Genomic DNA, 9,600 nt, shown 5'->3' on the forward strand with positions numbered 1-9,600 from the left:
TTTATCAAGAAAATGTCAAAGATTATAATATCCAAATTTTTTTATTTTTGAAATTACAATAATGAGATAAAGGGATGTTTATTCATGTAAAATCAATTCTGATAAGAGTTTGAATATGCCTACAAGTTCAAGGGAAGCACTCAAGGTAAATTATCAACGATTTAAGAATGAATTCACAAAGAATAAGAATTTCAAAAACATCATAGCAGCTCACCCAGGTATAACTGCATTCATTCTTCACATGAAAAAAATACCAATCAAAAGAATTATTTGGGAAAAAATGTGCCTACTTGGTGGTTTGTAGTAATTTGATAGTTCAGAGGCTTAAAGTTTCAAATGTTTAGACGGGTTTGTCCAGGTTCCAAGCCCCTTGGGGTCAGTCTCCTCCATCTTGTAATCCTCATGTTTCGTTCCATTGCCAATTCACAGCTATATTTGTCAAATCAGCACTATTCAGCAGCTACCTCTTGACTTGTAAGAAACGTTTACTCGCAAATTCCCACCAGTATTCTGTATCAATCTTGCAAAAACCCTGAATTAAACAACAAGAGTGACAACAACCATGTACCTAGCTAGATTATTATTTTTCATCTTGTATAAATACCAAATCCAACAAAAACATGACCTTTCAACCAACCATTTTATCCTTTACATGAAAAGCTAGAAAAATGTATAAATGAAGAAATAGATAATGAACCGATTTACCTGATTCTTACTTGGACCAATGTAGATGAAAAGCAATGGATGCAGACGCAAGAGGTTGAGAGAAAGGGAGCTCAATAAACTATTTTATTTTTCATACAAATGTAATCTAATCTAACAATCCAAATTCACCAAAACTTTTGAAATTGACACCTTTAAACAACACTCACATTACAGTTGTCATACATTTATAAAATCCAAATAGTAGTATCAAGAAAACAGTATTAGATAGCAAATAATAATTTATATTATGCATTCGAAAGCTACTTGCATTCCAGAGGATCTATATGGCTTCTCTTCCTCTCTTCATCTTGGCAACTCTGACCATAACTGCAACGTACATCTTGTCCATGGTTTCATCTGCAAACCTGAAAAGCTTCCATCTCCACTGCTTCTTGAACAACAAAAGTCCAATAACACCCCAAAACCCTGTTGCAAAACCACTCATTATGTCCACGTAAAACAACCATACCTTCTCCTGCCCATCAGCTGCTCTGTATTTCTTCTTGCCCATTGTTGACTGGTCTTCATGATTGTAGCAATTGTTTGGCAATGGTGGTCCACACAGATCTTTGTTCCCAACATATATTGATGGATCAGTAAAAGTCTGCAACTGACTTCCTGTTGGAATTCGTCCTGGCAAGTTGTTGTGTGACAAATTCAAATGGCTCAAAAAGTTCAAAGCCGCCATGCTTGGAGGGATCATCCCGATTAACACGTTATTTGACAAATCAAGAGATTCTAACTTTGACATGTTTCCAATGCTGTCTGGAATACTCCCACTGAGATGATTATTAGACAAATTGAGACCCACCAACATAGAAAGTGCAGTTAGCTCCTCAGGTATTTCTCCTACAAGTTTATTGCTGGAAAGGTCCATGTTAAAAAGTATTTTCCAAGTATGTGTATAGTCACGATCGTAACCTTTCAAGACTTGGATCACATTCTCATCAATATTAAGCATTTGAGCGTGCAACGCTGGTCTGCTACCCTTAAGCATGCCCTTGAGCTCTCCAAGACAATGAGGAAGTGTTCCGATTAAGTTGTTATATGCAACATCCAAAATTTGAAGATTTGAAGCTTTGCACAATGACTGAGGAATGCTTCCGGAGAAGTTATTTTTGTGTAATCTTAAAAACATCAAAGATGCAATGTTTTCTCCAATCCAATCAGGTATATTTCCAGAAAAGTTATTATCACCGAGATCTAAAACATTTAACTCCCTTAAATTCCCCAATTCTCGTGGAAGTTCACCAATAAAGTTATTGTCATTTAGATCTAGCCAATCCAACCTTGAATTAAGACCTATAGAGCTTGGAATAACACCAGACAACCGATTTGAACTAAATATCATGGTATGCAGCCCTCGCATATTCCCAAGACATTTCGGAAATTTCCCATTTAGCCTATTTCTGGACAGATCAAGATAGTTTAAATCTTTCCTTCTACATAACGACCTTGAATTGACTCATTGAAAAGGTTATTCTGCACATCTAATGCCGCCGTAACTCCATCTCCGGTCAAATCAAAATTTCCCCCATTAGGAAGGTTGGTCAAAGGTCCGTTGAGTTTGTTGTGAGAGAGATCTATGAGAGGAATGATGGGCATTTTCCGCACCCATGTGGGTAGAGGTCCTGAAATTGAAGCATTGGACAATACTAATGTCTTGAGTTTTCTTTGATTTCGAAGCCATTGTGGAAATCCATTTGCAATATTGCAAGAACTAAGGTGAAGACCTATCAACTTGAATGGAGGGATCCACTCGGGTGAACATTGAATGTCAATTTAGTGTTGTAAGAAGTATCCAAGTACTTGAGCATTGAATGGTTAGCAAAATGGGCTTCAAAAACTACTCCTTCTAAAGAATTGTTGGAGACATCTAGAGAATGAAGTTTGGCAAGTTTCCCCAATGAAATTGGAATAGTCCCATTTAGAAAATTCCAAGTCAGAGAAACTGATTGTAATGAAACAAGTCTCCCTAGAGATGTTGGGATGGGCCCCGTTAACCGATCGTATCCGAGATAAAAATTTGTTAAGGTTTCGAATTTTCCAAGGGATTCTGAAATTGAACCATTCAATTGATTATAAGAAAGGTCAAGTTTGCAAAGTTTACCCTGGAATGTCGGAATTGGACCAGTTAACTCGTTATTGGATAGATCTAATACTTCTAAAAACCTTAATCTTCTTAGTGATTCAGGGATTGGACCAATCAATCCATTGCTTGATAGATCTATTTCTCTTAAATTGACTAGTCTTCCAAATGCATCTGGAATTGTACCATTTAAACTTGAACTTAAATCCAACCCCTCCAAAGCATATTGAGAGCATTCTGAAGAGTTTTTTGGGGAGTCGCTCATTTATTTATCAAAATTATTGAATGATGCACTCAATTTTTTCAAGCCACACAGTCTCCAAATTCCAATCTGCTCAATCTGCTTGAACTCATTAGACGAAACTTCAAGCTCTAGAAGATTAGGCATTAAAGGAACCGATGAATTCAATATGTTTCCTGAAAGGTCAAGGACACTTAGGGAACTCATGTTTGTTAAAACAGGTGGAAAGATGCCTTCAAGAAAATTTCTGCTAAGATCCAGATGTTGGATATTAGAAAGTGTACTGAAATTAAGATGAAGGGGTGATAGAAACGTCTTATCAAGCCCACAACTTGATAAACGCAGATTTGATAAAGAAGGGATCATGTTTAGCAAGTTTGCAAAGTTCCATGATAAACTAAGATTAAAGTTTGAAAGATCCAAGAATGCTAGGGATGTCATATTTCTTAAAAAGCAAGGGAGTGGACCACTGAAATAATTAAAGCCAAAATTCCAGGTGTTTGATGCTGGGAAGCATTCTACTAGAATTAAGAAAAGGACCAAGATCAGCATTGGAAAGTCCACAATATGACAAACTTAACTTTTTTGACGAAGGAATCATGAAAAACACCATGTGCAGGTTGTGTACTCCACTAAGATACAATGAACTCAAGTCAAGATGCTCGAGTGAAGAAAGGCCATAAGTCCATGCCATATCATCTACCACCAGCCCCATGTTTGAACTGAGATCAAGAACCTTTAGATTAGAAAGATTTCCAAGGTGATGAGGAATAATACCTTCAAAACCAGCATGCGAGAGATTGAGGTATGCCAACTTTTTGAAGGATCCAATGAACTCAGGGATCGTGCTTCCCCCATAAAATTCCCACTCAGGTCCAAGTGTTTCAAATGCCTCAGCTCTACCAAAGAAAATTTCAATTCATTACCATCTAAGAAGTCGCGTTCAGGATCTAAGTAGTACTGATTGGGCAGGAAAGAGGATGAAATGCTCCTTAGAAGAAGACTATCAACATGCCTAGTGACGCTGTCACAGTGAATTCTTTCCCCCCGGCAACAGTCATTGCCAATCCATGATGACAACATTTCAAGGTCATCTTTGACGCTCTGTTTGAACTCGAGGAGAGCAAGACGCTCTTTCTTAAAGCAACCAACACTGGTATTTTGAGCACCCAAACAAGTATATGTAGTGGCAACCAAGAAAATAGTAACGAAAGTGATATGGAGCCCCAAACCCCTCTGATTCCACATTATCAGCCCCAACTTGATCAGTTTAATTTAGAAAAGATTGAAGTGGAAAGTGTTAGGAATCGGACCGGGTACACGCAGCGGAAACACACTATCACACACTCACAAACGAAACGAGAAAATAAAGCAAGAAGAACACAAGAATATTATATGGTTCGGATTCGGTGCAAATCCTACATCCACGGGCCGCAATTAGAGATATTTATTATAGGCTTAACAATAAGATTACAAGTATTGTTGTCTAGAGGTACAAGAAAACCAGAATACAAGGCTGCTATTTATAGCCATGGCACCAAAGTGGCAAAAGAATAAAACAACTCACAAAAGTCCTTTCCAAGGTGTAAAGCTCCATTATTGTCACTAAACCACTTTGCCATTTGTCCCCCACTAAGCCTTGACAACCAATTCCATGTATTTTCTTCACATGGTCTCCACCAACGAACAATCTCCCACTTGGAGAAAATAACCCAACAATTCTTCAGTAATCTTAAAAACAACCAAGTCTTCCAAGCCTCCAGTTCCCAAGAACAAGCTAAACTTAGTCTCATTTCTCTAGTTGCAGCCGCCCCTCATCATCAAGTACAAGAAGGGCCAGTTGAAGCTCCCACTAGCTCCAACTCAGCCGTGGCTAATCCCGCCACCGACTCATCCTCTGTCTCAACCGGTTTGGACACTCCACCGGATCCAGAGATACACCGAGGACCACTAACACTCTCCAAACTTAGCAAACTTCCAACAGGAGAGAATTTTTCAGTCTTAGTCTTCAAAACCCAACGGCTCTTTGTAACTGTACCCAGAACACGCCCCGTACTCCCACTGTCACAGAATCTCCTGACTGGTTTAGACTTTCCGACTCGTTCAGCTAACATCCCATTGGCTCCAGAATTCATGTTTGCAAAATGAACTCTCTTAGCCGTAGATTTAGCGAACCAGATTTTGTCTTGCTTAACAGGGACGGTCATACTTCCCTCAGCAGGTACCTCAACCATATACAATGACCCACACTTTATACCATGAGCAATCACCGAATTACCATTGACCACCCTCCATTTACCACCACCAAACCTTACTTCCAGTCCTTGTTTATCCAGCTGACCAACAGAAATCAATTTCTTTTTCAGCTCCGGAATCACCCTGACATTCTTCAGGTTCCATGTAGTTCCCAATGAAGTAACCAGATCAATATCTCCTATGCCCGTTACTTGAAGCATCTCGTCATTTGCCAACCGTACCTTCCTAAAATCTCCTTCTTTTAGATTCAGCATCGTTTCCCCGTTGTCCATGGCGTGAAACGAAGCCCCTGAATCCATGACCCAAGAGTCTACAGAACTTTCCATACTGAGTAACAATGCATCATCCCCAGAAAAATTCTCAGCATCAGCAATGTTCAATTCTTTCTTTGGACATTGACTCTTAACATGTCCCACTTCTTGACAGTTCCAGCATTTCACATTCTTCAAAGTTCTAGAAGAACTTTTTCCCCGACTCCCACTGCTCCCACTATTCCTGCTATTCCCTCTACCTCTTCCGACATTTAATAAATCAGAAGAGGAAGATCCACCTTGATTCTTGCGTCTGATATCCTCGCCTAGAACCAAATCTCTAACCCCTTCAAAAGTCATACCACTGGTCCCCACGGAACTCGTAACAGCAGTAACTGTTCCGGACCAGCTATCAGGTAGAGAAGCTAGTAGCAGCGAAGCTTGAGTCTCATTATCAAATTTAATTCCCACAGATGATAATCTGGACAGAATTGAATTTAGATTGTTAATGTGAACCGTAACCGAGCCATCCTCATTCATCCTTGTAGTGAACAGCTCCTTCATCAAGAACACCTTGTTAGCCGCCGATGGTTTCTCATACATATTTGACAGAGCCTCCATCATACCACGCGCCGTGGTTTCATTCATGATGTTGAAAGCAACGCTCTTCGTCAACGACAATGTAATAACCGCCTTGGCTTTCTTGTCCTTTGAGTTCCACGCATCTTCAGCAGCTTTTTCCATTTTCTCCGGTTTGTCTCCGAGTACCACGTCCAAGTCTTTCTGACATAGCAATGCTTCTAATTGCATTTTCCACCAGCTAAAATCAGAACCATTGAACCTTTCGATTATAACCTTGTCTTCAGCCATTACGGCAAACAAAAAAAATAAGGTACACTCGTGTGTGACAGAAAAACGATCGTACCCTCCAAAACCTCGCTAACCAGTCTCTGATACCAATTGTTAGGAATCGGACCGGATACACGCAGCGGAAACACACTATCACACACTCACAAACGAAACGAGAAAATAAAACAAGAAGAACACAAGAATATTACGTGGTTCGGATTCGGTGCAAATCCTACATCCACGGGCCGCAACTAGAGATATTTATTATAGGCTTAACAATAAGATTACAAGTATTGTTGTCTAGAGGTACAAGAAAACCGGAATACAAGGCTGCTATTTATAGCCATGGCACCAAAGTGGCAAAAGAATAAAACAACTCACAAAAGTCCTTTCCAAGGTGTAAAGCTCCATTATTGTCACTAAACCACTTTGCCATTTGTCCCCTACTAAGCCTTGACAACCAATTCCATGTATTTTCTTCACATGGTCTCCACCAACCAACAGAAAGATAGGTTGTTATGATGAGATCATGACTTGCTATGATCAAGAAACTGGTTAATTTATATAGCCATAAATTAATGGGGTGTTTGGCTTATCTTTTTGGGAGGCAAAAGTCATTTTGGCAAAAGTTATAAAAAGTCAGGTTTTCCTGACTTTTCCAAAAAGTCAGTTTTCCTTATATAAAAAATCCAAAAGTTGCTTTTAAAATGCTTTTACCAAACATGTTTTGCATTTTATCTTCTCCAAAAAGAACTTTTGGACTCTCAACCCCTAAGAACAACTTATTGTCATGGTCCCATAGAAGACTTTAAAGTCAGCAGACAATTTGAATCCATTTGAATCCACACACTGGTTTTCTTTAGGTTATTGTCTTTTAACAAAATATGAATTTAATTTAAATTTCTGAGAAATCAAAATATAGTTCATATATTTTTAGGTAATAGTTATAAATAATAAACTCTATTTTGATGTTCAATAATTTACAAAACTAACTACAAGAAAATGAGTTTCATTCAATTGTTTGAGTGAACCAGTTTGATGTGTCAAGCCTAACAGAAGATAACTTCTATTGGTTTATATTTAAATTTTCATCTTATCATTTATAAAATTGTAGTTTTGTTAAATGGACTATGATATAATAAGAAGTGACAATGTTGACACATTTAGTTCGAAACTGGTAAAATCTAGAACCCTGGCTAAAAACCATAGTTTTGTCAAATAAATAAATTATTCTGTTCAAGATCATTAGTCAATGTGTTCACATGTAATAATACATAAATCTATGCCATGATAGACCTGTCACCTGACTTTGAAGTCAAGAAAGTTGCCCCCAAAGTTAAAGTCTTTTGTTTTGTATTATTCGAGTAAATTACAAGGTCCATTTGACATACCAAAATCTGCAGGTTAAGTGCAAGTTTCAATTTTGTTGTAAATATGTCCCTAACATTGGTTTTTGTTTTGTCACTGGCCCCTTTTAGTAACAAAAAAGACGTTAATGTATGAAATATTTGCCCTCATTTTGTCTTTTTCTTATTCTCATTAACACATTTACATATTCCTTCCCCTCGTCTTCCTCTGTTAATTTTTTGAAAATTTTGTTTCTAGGGCTTTTCTAGTATGGGTGTTTGTTGGTAGCAAGTTCTTGAGCTTTCTTGGATAGGGGGTGCAATTGATGAGGTGTGGTGGTCACCGGATGAAGGAGGGAGGAGCGGTGATATACGGGCAAAAGGTTAAAACTGGAAATGGGGATTGAGGGCAAGCTTATTGTAACACAAGGGCATAAGATTCTTTTGGTTATTCATTCAATGTGTCTTTTAATTCTTTTGTCTTGAAAAATATAAGTCTCAACCAAGAGGTGTGTTGGGGGTGTTAGTTATTAGTAAAAATAACAAAAGAAAAACAAAAAACAAAATAAGAAAGAGAAAAAAACGAAGGTTAAAAAGTCATTTTACAAGGGTTTAACAATCATTTACATAACAAAATCCAAACTTAAGGGAAATTAAGAATGCTACAAATTCAAAAGTTAGACAGTTAGACTGTGGCTTTGGTATACCACATGGACCATTTTTATAATTTACTCTTATTATTATTATTATTATTATTATTATTATTATTATTATTATTATTATTATTATTTAACACAATGGTACGAGACCTTAGGTTCCCTAAATTACATGCAACATTTAGTTTGTTTATTTGTTTATTTATTATATATTATAGTTATAACTGTGGGTTTCTTAAATTACAAGGTCTTTTTTGGTTGGACAAAATGGAAATGGAAGAGGTAATGGAATGGATCATTCTCATTCCATTGTTATGTTTGGTTGCTCTACTGGAATTCTCATTCCATTGTTATGTTTGGTTGCTCTACTGGAATGGAATGACTAAATAATCCTTGATGTTTTGTAGGGGGGAAATTGATTAGTGAATGGAATGAAATTAACTACCAATTACAAAAATACCCTTTAGAGATATATCAAAAGAAATGGTAATCAATAATCAAATTAAATTAACCCTCGAGTGCATGGTTGTAATGTTTTTAATAAAGCCTTCATGCATGTGAAGCCATTCTTTACCCTGTAAGCCACCGCATGATCCATGAGTTCTGCATTCTTCCTATAACACATCAAAATCATTGTACCTTCATAAAGCAGTTAAGTACTATTTTTTTTCATAAAATAAGAATAGAACAGAAAAACTGAGCATGTCAAAAGCATCCCTGTTACTTCACAAATTAAGGAACAAGTCGAAAGTGGATCTTAATCTAGAACAACATTACATTCAATCATTTCATCAAACACTTTATATGCATAAATTTTTCAATAAAAACTAAGCCTGTGCAAGTTAATTCAAATGGAGTATTGGAAACCAAATGACCAAAAAATGATGAAACAAATCAACACATACCTTTAAAGTGACATCTGTTTAACACTTCAACTTCAGTTTCAATGAATCTGCTACATGCAAATATTGATGAGCAGTAAAATGATTATAATAATGATCTAAACTTGTGGAAAAAAGAGATTTAGGAGATTGCTGTACACCTCATTCCTTACATGAAAAACGAGAAAATGTACAAATGAGAAAATTTCAGATGAGAACTGCTGAAGGAAGGTCAATAGTGGGAGTGAGAGCAAGAGGCACGGTAATTCACGTTGAAATCCTACCACTCATGGATTTTGGGTATTCAATTAAATAGTAATCCAATC

At 37.1% G+C, this 9,600-nt stretch overlaps 1 pseudogene; it reads right to left on the reverse strand.

The window, feature by feature from the left end:
• Positions 1-985: 985 nt before the first annotated feature.
• Positions 986-4,283, reverse strand: LOC145134934 (uncharacterized; annotated as a pseudogene).
• Between the last annotated feature and the right edge of the window lie 5,317 nt (positions 4,284-9,600).

The sequence above is a fragment of the Lactuca virosa genome, chromosome 8 (assembly GCF_052849685.1).
Source record: "Lactuca virosa cultivar CGN04683 chromosome 8, Lactuca_virosa_CGN04683_v6, whole genome shotgun sequence".
Lineage (NCBI taxonomy): Eukaryota > Viridiplantae > Streptophyta > Magnoliopsida > Asterales > Asteraceae > Lactuca > Lactuca virosa.